Source organism: Lissotriton helveticus, chromosome 7, assembly GCF_964261635.1.
Source record: "Lissotriton helveticus chromosome 7, aLisHel1.1, whole genome shotgun sequence".
Taxonomy (NCBI): Eukaryota; Metazoa; Chordata; class Amphibia; order Caudata; family Salamandridae; genus Lissotriton; species Lissotriton helveticus.
The window spans coordinates 94,492,437-94,511,160 of record NC_136068.1 but is presented as its reverse complement, the minus strand read 5'-3'; positions in this window follow the sequence as shown (position 1 = coordinate 94,511,160).

Below are 18,724 nucleotides of genomic sequence, written 5' to 3'. Positions count from 1 at the left end.
TTCTAGTAAAAAAACAAGGTTCTCCAGACATTGTAAAGTGGTAAGGAATGTAGTGAGCCACCAGCCATTATGTCCACTGGGTGCAGGTGTAACGCCACCTGTATTCCAAGGGCCAGACATGGCCAACGGGGTATGATAAAGGAGGCAGAACCACTCGGTTCAGGGAAGGGTATCTCCTTCTCCTCTCATCTCCATCCCCTCCTAAGGATTCTCACCTCCCACTTAGCACTGGTCTTGTACAACTGATTGGGAGAAAGGCGGCCCAGGTGAGTAGGCGGGGGTTGTTTATGTGAGGTGACAAAGATGGGGATGAGGAGAGGTGCCATCTTTGGATTCACCCCAGGCGCCATCTTGGCAAAGGTTTGAATCGACAACAATCCAGACTACTGAAGTTGGGTGGTTGTTTTTGGGGTGCTAAAATCTCTGATGTGCACTAGGGTTCTTTGGCAGTTTTGAAGGATGGTACGTCACTAACCACCTTTGCAGCGACACTCAGCCTCTTCTTCCAGAGGCACATACACACATGACACCTCTGTATAAAATTAGAGGGGTAAAGTAGGTCAGAAAGGGCTCCTTGTCACTGTTCACAAAGCATTAAATGAAGCTACAAAAACATATGCATTCACGTGAAACCACTATAGTTCTAACCTCTGTAGACCCACAGAAGAAACTAACCACGCGGTAGGCAGATATACCAACAAGAACCAAATCCTTAAAAACGTCTCAATGAAACTAATTTCTGATAGTCTCACATGATCTCTGTCCTGCACTTTATCTGACCTTTCAGAATTATTTTGTTTTTATGGAGCTTAATTTATGCATTCATTACACAAAAATGAAAACAAAATGAAGTTAAATCTCTTTTTTTTCCTGTTTAACAATTTCTAAAAAGACGACTGTGGCATGCTAATACTGTAAATGTAGAAAGTTTGCTTCATTTAGACAGCAACCCAAACCATAAACATTCACCATTTAAAACGAGAAAAAAACAGTATAAGACTAGTTTGGTTTTCTCTTTTCTGTCTTCACGGTGATGAGATGTTCAGCGAAGCTTATCTGATTTGCTGAATTCAGCATTCCAGAGCAAGAGGCCGGAGCCCTCATTAAGGCAATGCAGTAGTTTAGTTCCATCATTTTTAATTGCTCTTTTTAGCAAAGAGAGACAGTCAGACTATTTCTGTTTTCCAAAGGAGAGTTTGAAGCCTTTAAGCAGGAGCTGACCCTAGATATACTCTAATCAAGTGAACAGCAGGCGAGGACGGCAGATAACGACCAAGAGGACAGGCACAGAAAGGCCATGCAGAGCATTTGTGGCTTCCTAGACTGTATGAAAAGAAACAAAAAACAGAAAAGGGCCAGTGCTGGCTTGGTTACTCCCATCTGTAAGCTAGGAAACTATCTCAGCTGGTTATAATAGCAGTGGCTAAAAACAACATCCAAACAGTAGTTTCTTAGTTCATTCTGATTTAGCTATCCATCCTTTCTAGGTTGATAAAATGAGTACAATTCAAGTATGTAGAAAACACACACACACACACACACATATATATATATTACAAAATTGAGGCAGCAAGCACTATCTGCAAAGAGATGAACCGATTAATTCAGATCTTGCTGTGACCAGGCGTAACTTATTCTTGTAGACATAGAGAAGCCCCTATGTGTGACCCGGTGTCTACAAGTGAGTTAGTCAGTGTTAGACCTGGCATCTTTTGGCTTGGTCTCCCCTGACCGTTTTGGCTTCCGACCTCATGTTTGGACCTTAACCTGCTAGCTTAGGACTTTGAGAGCATTTGACACTGCCATTCAGTGCCAAAGCGCTGTGCTCGTCATATACATATTGGAATTTGGTGTATACATCATTTGCTGATTCAAGTTTGCTGTAAGTCCCCTGTCAAGGGGTAAGACATACCCAGGTCATGTAACTCAAATGCTCCTCCCTGGGTCTGCAGCACTGGTTGTACCATCCACAGAGGGAGCTTCTTGATTGTGCCACTGGTTGCCCTGGTGTTACCTTGTTACCGTTACTCGGTTTGGCATTTAGAAAGCTGTGTATCATGGTTTGCATGCCTCTTGCTATATTAGAGTTCTTCCTGGGGACAGGGTGCGGTGTCAGGTAGATGTAGGGCACGCCCGTATGGGCATTACATGCAAGGGATCGTGAATAGCACCGGATGGTGTGTTCAGTATGAATGGGCTTGATTCTTGCATTGGATTAGCATGGGGGAATGTAGGGAAAGGCTGTTGAGCAGTATTTCCTACGCACAGAATAGTAGCGTTATTGTGTTTGATACTGATGAGTTCGTTTGGCGAATGGCGAATCCTCTCCGGTAGTGCGAGTGGATCCGGCATTACGTATGTGGATATGTCACTTTTCGAAAGTGGGCATTTTGATTCTCATGGCTCTGTGTGCCTACGTGCTTGTTTCCAATTCACATTTGGGTTCTTGGGGGACACCTACATCTGTGCATTCCCGATAGACGGCCATAAACTAGGGGCTCAAGGGAAGCCGCAGACCTCTGACTCTGCGGGGCCTTCCTGGGACGTATACGAGGGGGTGGAATTGACACCTACATTCCAAGGCACAGGGTCTTGGCCCCGCTGAAGATAATGATCACACCTCCCAGGGTAGAATGGCAGGCAGGGCAACATTTAGAGAGGATCTGTGCATTTCAAAGGGGACCTTTTGAACTGATCATATCCTAAAAGGCCATTGTGGGTATAACTACTGGGGCTCTGGCCTTAGAAATTAGAGACGCTTTTGGATTTGGATCCATACTACGCTGATTCACCCTGGAAAATCAACAAGAGGAATTATTAAGGTAGGAGGGACTGCAACTGGATTATCTGCAGACTTGTGGTGGCATGGGACTTGTTGTGCTCTAGGAAGGGGACTATCAATTGGTAGATTTTGCCTGGACGTTGCTGGCCTGCAGCTAAGTGGCAACTGTTGTGGCCCTAAGCACTCTCCAAGGGCAGGTCAGCTGGTCTCGTGTCCACGAGATCCCTGGGACACAACGGATCTCCCAGTTTCCAAGAGATCGTAAGGACCGCGCAGGATGCAGAGGAAATGGGTGGAAGTGAATGTCGGTAGGAACAAGGACAGTCTTGCCGGACACTGTCATCACACTGTGCAGAGGAGTATGCACATAAAGAGCAGCAGCTCACCTGAGGCGCCAGGACGAGAGGAGTTGGAGGAGTGCGGGGAAAGCGTGCATAGTCTGAGGGACCCGTGCTTGCAACCAGGGGACCCATGCTAGCTTGCAATCCGGAGTGTGTGGTGTCCAAGGGGTGGTCGGGATCTGAGCTGAGACTGTCTTTGATCTCCATACCTGGAGAAGGACAGTGCCTGACATCGCGGCCTCCATCTGAGGGCACTGGCTCCATCACCCTGGACCCACGCCACAAGATAGTTTATGGTGGAGGAAATTGTGAGGGGCCAGAGGGTATGCGTTGTGCCTTGTGGGCACCTATGACTGGCTGCTGGGATCTACGGCAGCTCGCACCTCCTCTTGAAGGGGGAACATTTCTCCAGACATGGGGGCATGCCAGCTTTCTTGGTCACAAACTATTGCCTATGGGAGGAATGCCGATTTCACACTCGTGCAGGTGCAGCTGGAGGTCTAATCCGGATGGACAAAACTAAGGAACAGTTTCTTTCCGTTTTAGGTGGTTCCGTATGTCTCATGAACGTGGCGCCAGCAGGGGCAATGTGTGTCATTAGTTGGGGTAGATGAGTGACTGTGGGGTTGGGTCACAAGGTGTAGTCAAAGACTTATGATTGCTTGACCATTGCACCAGTTGGGGATATGCAATATTGGGGAACGTTGTGTTGGATGAATACCTCTGAATAGGGCATATGTGTTCATGCGGTTCTGCTGCTAATGGGAAAGTTTGACGATTGCATATAATTGTAAAGTGTTATACAATGTGTATCTCATTTTGATTTTAATGTATATAATACAAAGACCAGTGTTTTATACATAAGGTGCGGAGTCTTTTTGTAGAGTACACAGTGTGTTGCGAGGGTGGTGTTGTGCCAACACTTTAAACATGGGCCCTGAGGATAAGCCTGATTGCACAATGCCAAGCTACCCAAAGGCGAGCACAGGTTATTGGACACGTGTATCATACTCTTCCAATGTAGGATGGTGGATTCTGACTGGCTTCGATGCGCACCAGTCAGCCAGAAACTACTGGATATAACAGTGAGTGAGTGTGGAGTTGGTTATGTATGAAGCATCTTATTCGCAATCCATTCACTAGTGACAAAACTGAAACAGATGGAGCAGACACAACCAACCAAACAAAAAAAACACTAGGAGTGGTAGTCACTCACATAATAAAGTGTCGCATAATCATGTGGCATTACCTGGGAATTGCGCAAGATTACGCGCGAATTACAGCAGAAGAGTATTTTTGCGTTTAGTGCTACTCCCTAATGCAAAAAAATCCTAAATGGATACGAGAATACATTTTGAGTTAAGAAACAGTGCTAAGTGCAACAGAATACAAATAGCGAACAGCTGTTCGCACTCATTAAATATGCTTGGGTAGGATTTTCACCAAAATTACACCGATTACTCCGGTATCATCCAAATTCTTCCTAGGCCTAAAAAATACAAGCCATGCTAACAAAAAAATGGTCCTTATTGACTTTCCGGTAGGATTTCTGATTGCTGACCAGGCTAATCCCCATTGGGAGTTAATTCCACAGTGGATGAGACAAGACAGAAATCACCACACAATGTGCACTTGACAGTGCTTAACTTGAGCTGGTGGTTGCCATGGTGGCTGATCTTTGGGCACCAGCACCTATTTTTCCTCATTAGACTTTCAACCAGAGTAAAAAAAGAGAAAAATACAAAAGGGGGGATGAAAGAGGAATAGAGACAGAAAACGGCGACAAAGGGAGATAACAGGAATGAGAAAGAACCTGCAAAACAGAGAAAAAGAGGCAAAGATTGTCTGGTAGTGGATGAAAGAGACAAGAGGTGGAATTAAGACTAAGCAAACTCAGTATTAGGCACCCCCAGTATTTGTAGCACAGGCCGGGGACTTCTGAGCAAAACTTTGGGTGCTGGAACTTATTATTTTACATATTAATCATTGAAACTGAGAACTGGAAGGCAGTGGTCTGAGGAAGTGTGTGGTTGGAATATAGTCAACATACATTGAGAGCTAAGCCTATGAAAAGCTTTGAGTAAATCAGAGAGCTTGGAAATTAAACCTTTGGTTCACTGGGAGCTAGTGAAGCCTCTTAAGTGCCTAAGACACTTTTAAATTTCTGTAGATTATGTACCAACCAGAGGGTCAAAGAGGATATATATATATATATATATATATATATATATATATATATATATATATATATAGAATGATGTAACAAGTCCGTAGCTGCAGAGGAAAAGCAGCCACACTGGGAGCAACAAGTGGGATGTTATTTTTGGAACAACTTCGGAATTTCTGAATACCGGAGAGCTGAAAAGAAAACATGCATTTTAAAAAGTTAAAAAGTGAGCAAGTTCATTATTTTCCGACCCACTATGGTATAATTTGGACTCCAATTCCCATGATGCAGTTTGAGAGGCCCACATGGGCAGGATGAATTTAATTGGGGTAATTTCAATTGGAGTAACGATGGAATGAACATTGCCTTTGAAAAAGAACATTTGAGCTTGAAACGCGTCAGGCAAGGCATGCTGCTATCTGTATTTTATATTCATTGAAGTTGTTCTTTTACAGAATATTAATCAATCAATCAATCACTTGTAAAGCGCACTACATACCCGCGAGGGTCTCAAGGCGCTGGGGGGCGGCGCTACTGATGGAACAGCCAGGTCTTGAGTAGCCTCCTGAAGGTCAGCAGGTCTTGGGTCTGTCGTAGGCTCAGTGGGAGGGTGTTCCACGTCTTGTGGGAGTGCACTCCGCATAAAGGCAACTTTTTGGGAAATTATATATATATATATATATATATATATATATATATATATATATATATATATATATATTCAAGTCCCCCTTTACAACTATAGGCTCTCATTCTTTGACCAGCTTCTTCAAGACGTTGGCACGAGACTTTGTCAATCATCCATTTGCTCAGCCCAGTGGTCATCTCTCACCTCATGTTATTGGCTGTTTGGGAGTGTTCTTCCGCCCCAACTCCAGCACATGCACTGAATTGCATTCCGTGCAATTATAGCCCTATCTGTCCACTCCTCCTCCCTTCCTACTGTGTATCTCGCTCTAATATGCTAACCATACATGCAGTCGCTCATTTAGCACCGACCTATTGACTTAGCCAATGCTTCTTTTTATAGTGGTTGCCAGAGTGAATTTCCAGAGGTTTGCAGATGCGGGGGCGCACTACGTGTACCACATTCCAAAGACAGCCACTTATGGCTGGACCATCCTCAAAGGGGGACGGTGAAGTGTGGAATCTATGACTCACGCCACTGTCTCCGTCTCTTTCTGTTTTGTTTTTAGGATATCTGAACCTGTGAACACTTTATATGTCTCTATAGGACCGGTTCCTTGACAGCGAGAGCCGAACAGCGATTGGGTTTCACTCCGTGTTGGCGGAGCGGTTGAGACTTCCGGTGCAGGCCTCGCGAGAGCCGGGGTCCACACGCCATCTGCAGGAAGCTAATCTGTATTTCAGGTGGTCCAAGTGATGGGACCCCAGGGGCTGGCCAGGTGTGCGATGTCTGGAAAGGACTCAAGGCCTTTCTTGTCTGGGAAGCCCCGCGCCTGCCTATGATCCCAGGGCGCGTGCATGAAGTCACAGAGTATTGTATTCCATTCTCCCCGCTCCCCATCTCCACTTCACCTCCAGATGGCCATAAAAAATGGCGAAAAGGTAATATTTCCTAGAAGTGAGATTAAAAACAGATGTCAGCCGCGTGCACTGTACCCGCAGAAGGAACATACAAGGGGCCGAGCTCTTTTAAATATACAGGAGAAAAAGAATCACCCCAACTGGGGTGCAGCTTCAATGGGTGCAGCGGGTGCAGTGGCACCAGCTCCCAGAGGTCTGGAGGGACTAGTGAATCCTGATTACTGATGTGTTTCACAGTTCAAACAGGGGCCAGGGGCTTGTTTCCTTCCTTGCTTTAGGGCCTATGACACTGGTTGGACAGGAGATAATGAATGTATGAATAATTACAGGGCTTTAGATAGGGTGAGGAGGAGAGGAGGCCCACAAACTATTAGTGAGGGTGGTATTCATTCTAGGAAGCTTATTACCACCATGCACTGCTTAATTTGAGCTGGTGCCTTCCGGTGCTTGGCACTGGCACTTAATTGTCAACAGCTTGTGACAGTCTGCCACAAGGTGATGCGGTCTGGTGAATTTATAGCTGACCACAACAGTTAATTATTAATTCAATATACATTAAAAATTACTATTACCCGCCGTCCAAGCCATTTTTATAGCTTTGGGGCCTGGAATAGCCTAAATTGTCACACTTGTAGAACTTATTAGTTGTGTTGTTACTATCACTGGCAACATGGCAGAGGCAATGGGTGGTGCAAGCTGTAGAGGCCTCTTGGTGAGAGGAGAGACCTGGTATTATTTGTTTTACAAATTAGGCACTGCCGCCGCGTAAATGTAGAACATTTGAACATTATACATTGGCAGTTAAATATTAAAACATTAAAAAACGAGAATGAAGGCATGCAAGGAAGAGGCCTGAGACAGCGGAGTGATCTGAGATTCGTGTGCAGCCTGCAACTCAACTGCTAAAAGTCCAGGCAGAGGAGCAAACTCGGCCTTAATGCTCTGAAGGTCGATAAAACAAGCACCAGCGATCTCGATGCTATTAACTCCAATACAATAAGCACTGAGTAGAGGAAATTTTGAGCTTATGTTGGAGAAGAGGTATGCAAGGAGGTTTCTCCTGAGTATGGCAGGCTCTGGATCGTCGTGGGGCAGTGGGTTTGACCACCAGTCTTGAGAATACTGTTCACCAAGGTCCTTAATTTGATTGGGTCATTTAGTGAATTGCAACAGAATAGGAAGCAGAAATGGGAATGGCAACCAATGTATTTTGTATGTGATACGCAGTGGTTAATTAGTATAAAACATACGTGTCGGGCTCTTGTCAGGAGGCAGCTTACACCAGCCCATTTCTCCTATTAAAGTTGCCTTAAACCATGAAAGTGAGAGGGTGTGGCCTAATAGCCAGAGCTGCCGACTTCGGAGCTGGGGAACCAGGTTTCGAGTCTCAGCGTTGGCTCAACATCCTGTGACTCTGGGCAAATTACTTAATCTCGCAATGCCTGCCATAAAAGGATGTGCCCTTAACCTGGGCCGGACTGGGAACCACAACTGGCCCTGGCTAAGTGCTCGGCTGCCCCCCCCCTCCCCACTCGAGGGGTTGGATTTGCCGCCGAGCTCTTTGCCAGGGGCGGTTTTTGGCCGATTTTCGTACAGCCCGATTTTTCAGCTGTGCTGCAAAAACGGCCCTCAGGGGCCCAAAATCGGCTCTCACCTGTGCAGCGCACCGGGGGATTGCCCGGTGCCCGTTATGGCCAGTCCGGCCGTGCCCTTAACTGGTTCTCATGAAAAGCGCCAGAGTTGATGATTAAGTGTCGGTGCTGAGCACCAGAAACCACAGGCTCAAATTAAGCACTGATGATACTCAAGATACAGCACTGGGTTGCAACAACAGTGCCTCCTGGGCAAGGTATGAACTGGGAGAGGGAGTCGGCTTCCGGTGTTTCCAGGTTAGACTGAAAACTGCAGCTCTTGGTTTTTTGAACATTAAATGTCATGTCCATTCCAGCTAACATTCTGATCACGACTCTCCGGATTGTTAAACGTCCTGGGACTTATGCATATAGCAATTCTTGATCCAATATTGTTCTTTTTTGGTCGAAGACTGACAGACAGTAGGTGGTCTGGTTGAGAAAGACCTATTGTGGACTAGTCAATAGTGGACCTGGAAGTCAACTCAACCCCTGGTTTCCCATTGGCATTTTGTTTTGTCACTCTTATTTTCTTGCTTACTATTCAATGGTTTTATTTATTTTAGCCCTTCCATGTAGTCTTTGTCCCTCCTGAGGAGCAAAGTAATTTTACCATTTCTGTGGTTGGCTCAGATTATCTTTTCCCAAGTGTCTGCTTTTTGGGAACTATTTTTTTCTTTGCAAAAAGCACTCCCTAAGAGTGCCCAATTTTCACTGGTTCTCTGTCTTCCTTCTTCTTCCAACACATTAACCTCTTGCGTGCTGATGACGAGCTGAGGCCGTCATGCAGCACTGTGGCACTGTGCTGATGACGAGCTGAGCTCGTCATGCAGCACGGTGGCGCTGTGCTGATGACGAGCTAAGCTCGTCATGACCTCCGCGGAACGCCCACGCGGGGATAATTACCCCGCTGTGCTGGGAGTTCCATTGAGCGGGCGTGGCCATGACGAGCTCAACTAGTCATCAGCACTGTGCCACCGTGCTGCATGACGAGCCAAGCTCGTCATCAGCACCGCGGCACCCTGTGCGGCACCCCCTCCCCCCCACGCCGCGGGGGAATTAGCCCCGCGGCGATGGGGTAACATTAAACAAGGTCTATTTCGAAGACCTTTATTCGGCAGCCGCTGTCAGTGAATTTCCAATTTTTTACAGGTTTGTTGTTCCACTTCTCCTGGACACTATCAGTTTGAAACCACTTCATCTATAATTTCACATGCTCTTTCAATTTTTAGGGTTAATATTATCATAATTTAAAAAACATACAACTCATTTTTCAAAAACTTTCAATGAGAATGTGTGTGTATTTACCATTCGGCGTGTTTGCCCGCTTCTCTCAGCACATTTCTTTTCATAACATTATTAAAATTTAACTTTTCAGAACTTTGTCCATTGAGCCGCTCTTACTTACACTTTCACTTTTATACAGCTTTGCCCTCTGATCCGTTCTCCTGTACCCTTGATCTCCAAGTGGCGCTACCTTATTTATTCGCTTCCACCCATCCTCCATCTCTGTTTACTTCCCTCCACATGCCCTCCATTTTGTGTCACTCGCATGCCCTTTTTGTGTTTTATCCGACCAAGCACCATCATGTTGCTTCCGCCTGCCCTCTATGTTACATCCCTACTGCCTTCCCGTTGCTTCCCCAACCTCTGGGATCCCGCCCTCTTTGTTGTTTGCCCACACCTGCTTTCTTACCCTACCAACATTCTTTTCCCCATCCACAGGTGTTACTTGTTATTTTGCTTTTTGGCTTAAATAGGATTGGTGAACACCTTCGCTGCGGCGGCTATTCCGCTGCAGCGCTAAGGGGGCGGGGCGGGGCGTGCGGCGCTCACATGCTGGTGACGGAACCGCTCCGTCACCAGCCTCGGGTGAGCTGTGCTGATGACGGAGCGGTTCCGTCATGGCCTCGCCCGCTCAATAGAACGTGCCGCGCAAGTGCGAAATTAGCGCCGCGCCGGCGCGTCGGGCGGGCCATGACGGAACCGCTCCGTCATCAGCACAGTGCCACCGCGGCTGATGACAGAGCAGTTCCGTCATCAGCGTCGAAAAGGTAAAAAAAAATACACTTGAGTTATTTCGTTGGCACGCGCAGGCTTGGCGCGTGTGCCTGTAAAACGGCACAGCAAGCCACATATGCTTCTTGTTTCCTGTTTATTAGACATGCTGCACATCATCAGTGATGCTGAGGTGTGACAAGCTTTTCTTGAACATGTCTCCATTATCAGCCTGCTCACGGAGTTTCCCAATTTACAACACCTACTCAATTGTATAATTTTTTCTTAGAAATGTCAGTTGTCACTTGTCAGCATTTTGCATGTGTGTGTGCCTACACTGCTTAGCTTTTTTCTCCCACGTGACTAAACAGAAATTGCTCTTGCATACTAAATGCTTTCTAAAATCCCACTTCAAGTGAAAGCCCCACTCACAAAGAGCTTTGTGACTTTTGCATAGTTTTCAAAGAAATATGTGAAGTTTATGAGAAAAAACAAATCGCTATTTTGCACATGGAAATGAATCGGAGTGATGTACATGTCCACAATCTCCACACAGTAAACCTCCCCGGAAAGCACACTTTCTCCGTCCCTTCTGGTCTGTTGCAGTTTACATTCAATATCTGAGGTGATGCCACCTTTGGTGTCCTTGCTGAGGTACAGGGGTCATTTTTTAAATATGGCTTCCATCAGTGAGCTTTTAGTTCTAACTCTACTTTCCCAGTGATATTTTAGGTAGAATCGTAGCTTTCAACTCACACGGTGCCACCTTGTGACATACAATATCGTCTCCCATCTCACGGTCTCCCTGTGAGGAGCCAATATCACAAGGTGGCAGGGAAAAGAAGCTGAAAACCACTGTAAATAGTGGTTTTCAAGCTCGTTTTCTGAGGCTTTGAACTGCCGAAGCCCATTAAGGGGTCTAAAAACACTCCAGGAGATCGGCACCAGCCTCAGCAAGCTTTTTGTTTGGGTATGAGGGGGCTTGGGGGCAGGTTCAGGTTCAAAAGTGCCTCATAGGTATTTCTTGGTATAAAAGGGGGTGGTGATGGACGGAGCATCTGAACCAATAAAACACTCACACCCAGTCAACAGATCTGGGTTTGATCCATCACCGTTCTTTAGCCCACTCTGCCACCCCAGTACAGACATGGCCATATGCAAATCAGTCTGACCCTGTGCCTCATGGGAACAGCCCAGCCCGAACTGCCAAGCCATGCCTTCCCTGGACCGGAAACAAGCTTCCTAGGATCGGTTTCTGGCATTTCAGCCGTCTTCAGCCCGGCTTGCTTGAATCCAGTGGCAAAGTGAGCAAGGGACTCACGTCTGAGCATACCCTGCCAACTTATGGCAAACAAAGCGGTACAAAAGGGGGTGGTGATGGATAGGTATTTCTCGGCACGAGGCCCCACCCCTTTCAATTCCCGCCCCTCCTCACACAGTCAGATTGTTCTGCAAGTTGGCAGGTATGTAGGTCTCTGACACGTTTCCCTATCAACATTTCACCGATGTGTTAGTAATGTGAAAGTACAATGTGTTTGATCCTGTCAAAGATGTTTGTAGTGTTTGATGGGTATGGATGGCGAGAATCCCTGCGGGTCTTCCACTTTGAGATACAGGCAGATGTCTCGAGACACCACACTGATGAGCGATGAGAGGGAGGAGCATGAGGGAAGCTGTGCGGTTATGGGAAGACTAAAACGATAAACTACAGTAAATGGAAGGGGACATAATTATTAGGTGTGACAGTGAAACTAGCATAGCAGGGTCACACAACTAGTCATAGTAAGAGCACAATGGGTTGCCAAAGGAACCCCAAGAGGAGATGGCACACTTATAGGACGATGGTACACCGACAGGTAAAAGGTACAAAGTGTAGTCGCCCAAGGTGGTATAGGCGTGCTGAGAGGGTGGGACCACAGTGACGGAAAGGGTACACGGGGAACGGGCAAATAGAAGAGGTGAGATCACACTGATGTGCTGCTCAGCTTGCGCGGGTGGTTGTAGGTGGTGGCACCCGCAGTCATTTTTGGGTCCAGGAGCTTATGTTTCATTACTTCACTTTGACCCCGAAAATGGCAAATGAAGGCAGAAAAGAGAGAAAGAAGGATGAAAGGAAAGACGGCAAAACAGTGGCAAGAGTGACGGCGGGGATGAAAAAAGATTTTGCAATAACTGAGATAAAGAGACAGGAAGTGTGGGGTGGTGGAAGAAGGAGGTATGAGGTGGAATCTAGGCTAGGCAACCTTTGAATTTTGCAGCCCGGGCATTTGGCAGCAACTGCAACAAGGTAATAAATGGAATGCTTGTATTGATCGTAGCTTATGGCAATCACTCAGGCCGTATCTCAATTCACTGTTGTTTGGCAAACATGCCACCTCGGTTTGGACCCAGCCATCTGCAAATCAGCCTTGACCTTGTTCCATTCGGAACAGTCCAGCCAGAACTGCTAGGCCCGGTCACCTGTGAACCAGAAAACAAGCAACCCAGGACAAGTTTCGTCCTTATTACGGGTTTATCAGACAGGTACACCTTGATTCCAGTGGCACAGTGAGAATGGGACCTACGTCTGGCCATACCAGTTGCACTTAGAGCAGCAACAACACGCATTTGGCAGCAATGATGGCTAGCTCCTAAGGTAAACTTTGAAAATCTGCACTTATTTTACTTACAAATTAAGTGGAGCGCTGATCTCAGAGAAGACTGAAGGGGAGCACCAGGGCTGTCACGGGCCTTCATGGGGCGAGAGGCCAAAACATTTGATAGATCTTCCGCCACCAATTTTTTACAGGATGTAGAAAGACTTCTTTAATGGCTACAAATTAATATTATTATCCTTTGTCTTTTTAATTTAGGGTGACCAGAATTTTAAAGCCAAAAACCGGAACATTTCACAAAAATAGAAGAAGGACTATAATTTTACTTCAAGCGATGAGCGCGCTCCTCAGCAGAGAATTACAGAACAGGCAGTAAGACCACAATGCCATTTTTAAACCTAGTAGCTTGCCTGTTAATTAAATTGCATTCTTGAAACAACTGCAAACTATCCCTGCTTTGTAAAACATAAAAACACCTCCCACTGTTTTCTATCGACCCTCTCCAAAAAATGGGACATGAGCTACATTTCTTGAAATTTGCTGAGACAGCTGGTTAAAAACTGGGACTGTCCTGGCAAAACCGGGACGCCTGGTCACCCTATTTTTCTTCCCTTATTATACTCAAACATCCCCTCTTTCCAAGCCACCTCTTGTTCTCATCACACTGATCTCTCACTGGCACCTCTGTCTATTTTCTGAACATCTTATATTGAGCACGTTCCTTTTCTCTCTGCATCTCTTATTCTCTTCTATTTACTCTACTTCTGTCTCTGCCCTTTTCCATTCATAGCTTTACCGCTATGTTCCCTACTGCACTGCCCACACATGCCCTGCCATCTCGCAAGCTTCCCTGACAGCTAATTAACTCATCCCTATACAAGGGTGTACCATAATATTAGTTAAAGTAAAAGCCCCAGTATAAGGCTTTTAGAGTGAAGGCAAAATTACATTTTGGAACTTGAGTGCTCCCTATCCCCTGGAAAAGAGGTCAATTGTTATGATGTGTTGACCTCTTGTTGCCATTTGCGGTGGCACCTTAAGGCAGCTGTCTATAATGGCCTCAACACATCATCGGCAGGCTCTATCCCTGGAGTGATTTACCCTAAGTCAAACGGTGCATGTTGTTACTTCCACTACGACTGGAATTTCGTAGAATCAACATCTGTGTCCAATTTTAAGAAATAATGGAGCCCGGTAGTGATGTCTGTGGTCCTGCCCGGATATTTTCGGACGCTGTTCGTATTTCCAATCCTAGCTTGCTATAATGTGGGCAGCAGGTAATTCGTAAGTGGTCCAGACTCCTGTATATTGGGTCGGTTTGCCCTATAGGGCAACCTGGCAGTACCCCAACCGGCTGGTCTGAAAGGTCGGAGTTGGGCTGGTTTTTTGGTTGTTTGTGGGTTGTTAGGCTGCTGACCCTTTTTTTTTTGCTCATGACTTTCCTGATGTGACCACAAACATTGCCAGCAGCAATCGCAAACGCATGCAGTCTCACACACCTTGCAAAACATTAATACACCGTACCTTTAGGAGTTTAAAAATACTGACAGATTTGGAAATGTTATATTCTTGTTAGTTATTTGCAGGGCATAAGTCCCAAAAAACAGAAGTGGGGGACGGGGACGTCACGACAGGAAGTGACGTCACGAAAGGTGGCTTGCACCATCAGACATATTGCCTCCCCTCGTTCCCCCCTTAGATGCGATTGCATCAGAGAAGTCAGCGCGTGAGAAGCGTTCTTAATGGGCTCCGATCTCGCCCCAAAGAGGCCAAATAGTGAATGTGTGGCTCCATTTATCGAGTTCCCTGTAAAATAAGTGGGGGGACGCCGTCCACCCGCGTGGTACCCCGACTCAAGCCCTGGACTATTTGATTGTCTAATAAGGGCCACATTTATTTTAGTGTAGAAGTCTATTATCTGTCCCAGTCTGACTCTGACTGTGTATTCATGCCAGGCTTGGCCTGAATCTTACACTAAAGCCAGACAGTCTATCCACGCCACGTGCGTGAGCACGCGGCCTCCAACGACCCCACTCTGCGCCAGGGCGCATGCGCGGGCGGCGCCCCAGGACGGCCCCTTCCTGAAATGAAAGGCGCGGGCCTGGTGGAGAGAGTCCGGTCTCAGGAGCTCCGTGATCTGAGGAGCAGCTGAAGTCTGCGAAAACGCTTCCCCGGATCATATTCCGCGCGCCGACGAGGCCTGCACTCCGGCGGCCGCCTGGGACCCCCTTTTATTAGGTTCCGAGAGAGGAATGGAATGCTTACTAAAGGATCAGGCGGTGGGAGCAGCCATCACTCTCGCAGCAGTCAGAGCCGGCTCGCTTTTTGAGATTTCTGAACTCCTGGAAACATCTGAGGGGAGGGGGAGGCGCGCGCGGCTTTTTGAAGCCATCTTGAGACCGCGTGCCAAGTGCAATGAGTGGAATATAGAGGCGCTGTCCGCCTACAGCCTATGTTGAGGGCCTCTGAGAGAACAGAGCCTTATCCTTAAAAATTGACAATTTTGGGTGCTTTTCCATGAATGCTGTATGAAGAAGGTGTGCAAGAGGTCAGATATCCCAAAAAGCCTGGCCGGGTGGCAAGGGGTTTTAGGATTGTGGAGTTCCTTTCTTGACCCTCACCAGACAAAGATGTGGCATCGGGGCTCGAGTCGGGGTACCACGCGGGTGGACGGCGTCCCCCCACTTATTTTACCGGGTGGACGCCGTTCCTCCCTCCTAAACAGCTGGACTTCACTCTTTGGCCTCTTTGGGACGAGATCGGAGCTCACAGCACGCTGCTCACCTTCGCTTTTGAGCGGGGGAGGAGGTGTCAGACAGGGGCAGCTCAGTCTGACGCTGCACTGTGTCTTCGGTAGATGCCTCCCTGCAAGGAACCCGTGACCCTTCCACCCCCGCCCCCCGCCTGCTCCTCCTCTGTGCCCGTCTCCCCATCACTTCGCTCGCTTCTACAAGCCCCCTCACTGTATCCCAGCCCAGAGCACATGTGCCAATCACCACCGGCTCCCGCCCCTTGCACCTTCCGTGACGTCACTTCCGGCCGTGACATCACTTCCGGTGACAGCCTCCCCCACTTCTTTTTTTTAGGACTTGTGCCCTGTGTGGCATCATACCCTTTTCCTCTTGAACCGACTAGACGGGAGGCCCTATCACCCTCTGAAAGGCCTATTCTCGCCGGCTGACCAGCACTTGGTGCGTTTGGCATCGTCTCATTTTGGGTAATGATTGTGTCTCGGTCTGCGGGAACTGATGTAGTTGTCTCAACATATTTCACTATACTAATTCACCACTAATCCTTATAGGTTCCGGAGTAGCATGCTACTCACCAGGAAAGTGCTTCAACACCCCACTAGGGGTAACAAGCAACATATAAATGCAAACCTTTTTTCCCTCTTCTATCCCTCCGCTATCCTTCTCAATCCAAATAACTGACTAATATCCAGCACTCAAATTACTCTCATATTTCACTATACTAATTCACCACTAATCCTTTATGGGTTCCGGAGTAGCGTGCTACTCATAAAAAAAAGCACCTCAGCACCTCATCAGGGGTAACAAGTGCTATATAAATGCAAACCTTTTTCCCTCTTCTTTCCCCCCGCTCTCCGTCTGAATCCAAGTAACTGACTAACCTATCCATCACTCAAGTTACTTTCATATTTCACTATACTAATTCAACACTAATGCTTTATGGGTTTCGGAGTAGCGTGCTACTTACTGAAAAAGCACTTCGACGCCTCGTCAGAGGTAGTAAGCGCTATATAAATGCAATTACAATACAATATGATCTATGGGATTCCATTTTTACTTACAGTTTGATCTCTAGGATTGCCTCATAAATGGGTATCACAAAATGCACAGATTGGTTGCCGAGAGTTTCACAGGTGCGCTCTTTCAATTTGAACCTACAGGAGACACCACCTGTAAGAGCCCCGGCTTGAAAACTTACCGGAGATGCAGTGAGGATGGTCCACTCCCCATTTAGGTGGACAGTGCACCATACTCGAGAACAGATGCAACATGGCAGGTAGACTACCTTATAATCTGTGCTACTGGAATTATGCGGCAATGGAGTACGAAATTATGAGTTGGGGTTGACTAAATTATGTGGCAAGAAAAAGGCACATTTCCGTGGCAGTAGCTTTTCACTATTATGTGTGACACTGGAATTATGTGGCAATGGAGTACCAAATTATAAGTAGAGGTTGACTAAATTATGTGGCAAGAAAAGGCAAATTTTCGTGGCATTATCATTTCACTATTATGTAATTGTAACACACATTAACCATGTCCGGCATAAGGTTTCTTTTAATTCGTGCCAACTTAATGGAGGCCTACAACAATCAAAAATTAGACCACGTAACCTCTGCAAAGCATTTGCCACTACACAGAACATTGAGTGTGTCTTATTTTCAGTAATTTTTGATCACTTGAGCTCAAAACATTTCTAGGATTGAAATCTGCAAATTATTTCAGCTAGTGGAAGAACAAGTAGCTAGTGCGGTAAATCAAAAAATGTGCAGAAGACTCCATGGCTGCAGAACTGTATAACACCAGTGATCCTGCGCAGGGCACAAGTCGTAAAAAAAGAAGTGGGGGGACGCTGTCACCGGAAGTGACGTCAGGACAGGAAGTGATGTCACGAAAGGTGCCGAGCTCCTCGTCCCAGAGAGGCCAAAGAGTGAAGTCCAGCTGTTTGGCAGGGGGACGGCGTCCCCCGGTAAAATAAGTGGGGAGACGCCGTCCACCCGCGTGGTACCCCGACTCGAGCCCTGATCCTGCGTCCAGTTTAACCCCTTGACCTCGGCGGTAATTCCACCGCGGCGCTATGCGGAGGGGGGCCGCGCGGCGCCGCCATGCTCGTGACGGAACCACTCCATCACGAGCCGCGGTGGCGCTGTGCTTGTGACAGAATGGTTCCGTCACGGCCCCGCCCGCCTAATAGAACCCTCAGCGCAGGTGCGAAAGCAGCGCCGCGCCTGCGCGGCGGCCGGGCCGTGATGGAGCCATTCCGTCACCAGCACAGCCCCACCGTGGCTCGTGACGGACTGGTTCCGTCACGAGCATGCAAGGGGTTAATAATAAAACAGTAAATTTATCTTACTGGAGATGGTCCCTTGGTGTAAACATCAACAGCCCATACTAAATTCACTCGAGAGGAGGTTAGACTGCGCTTCTGAATGAGAATACCTTTCTGTGCAGGACAGTATCTGTGGCCACACAAAATACGATGTCCTACAGAAACTACCCAAAACCTGCTCTTAGGTGCAGCACTAACACAGAAGGGATGTTTATGCTGTTGGACAAAAATAATTAAAACTGCTAAAATGTGTCAACAGTTCACGTGAAGGCACAGAATCCTGGTATATCTGTTACACAGAAAGTGGTCACTTTTATGTATTTTCCAAGGTTAACTGACAAATTTTATTTGGTAACTGATATATTCTGGTGTTGAACTTGTGTCAATGACGTGAAGCTCTGGCCCAGATAGTCCTGTGTGTTAAAATGTCAAATAGTGAAATCATTCTGCCAGACAATATGTCACATAGCGCCGCATTATTGCAATTTCCTTGCTTCAAAATTCAGACAAACCTGCCTCCAAATTTAGTACTCAATCGCTGCTTAATTACAGAGGCCCTGCACTTAACCAGAGTGTCTAAGGAA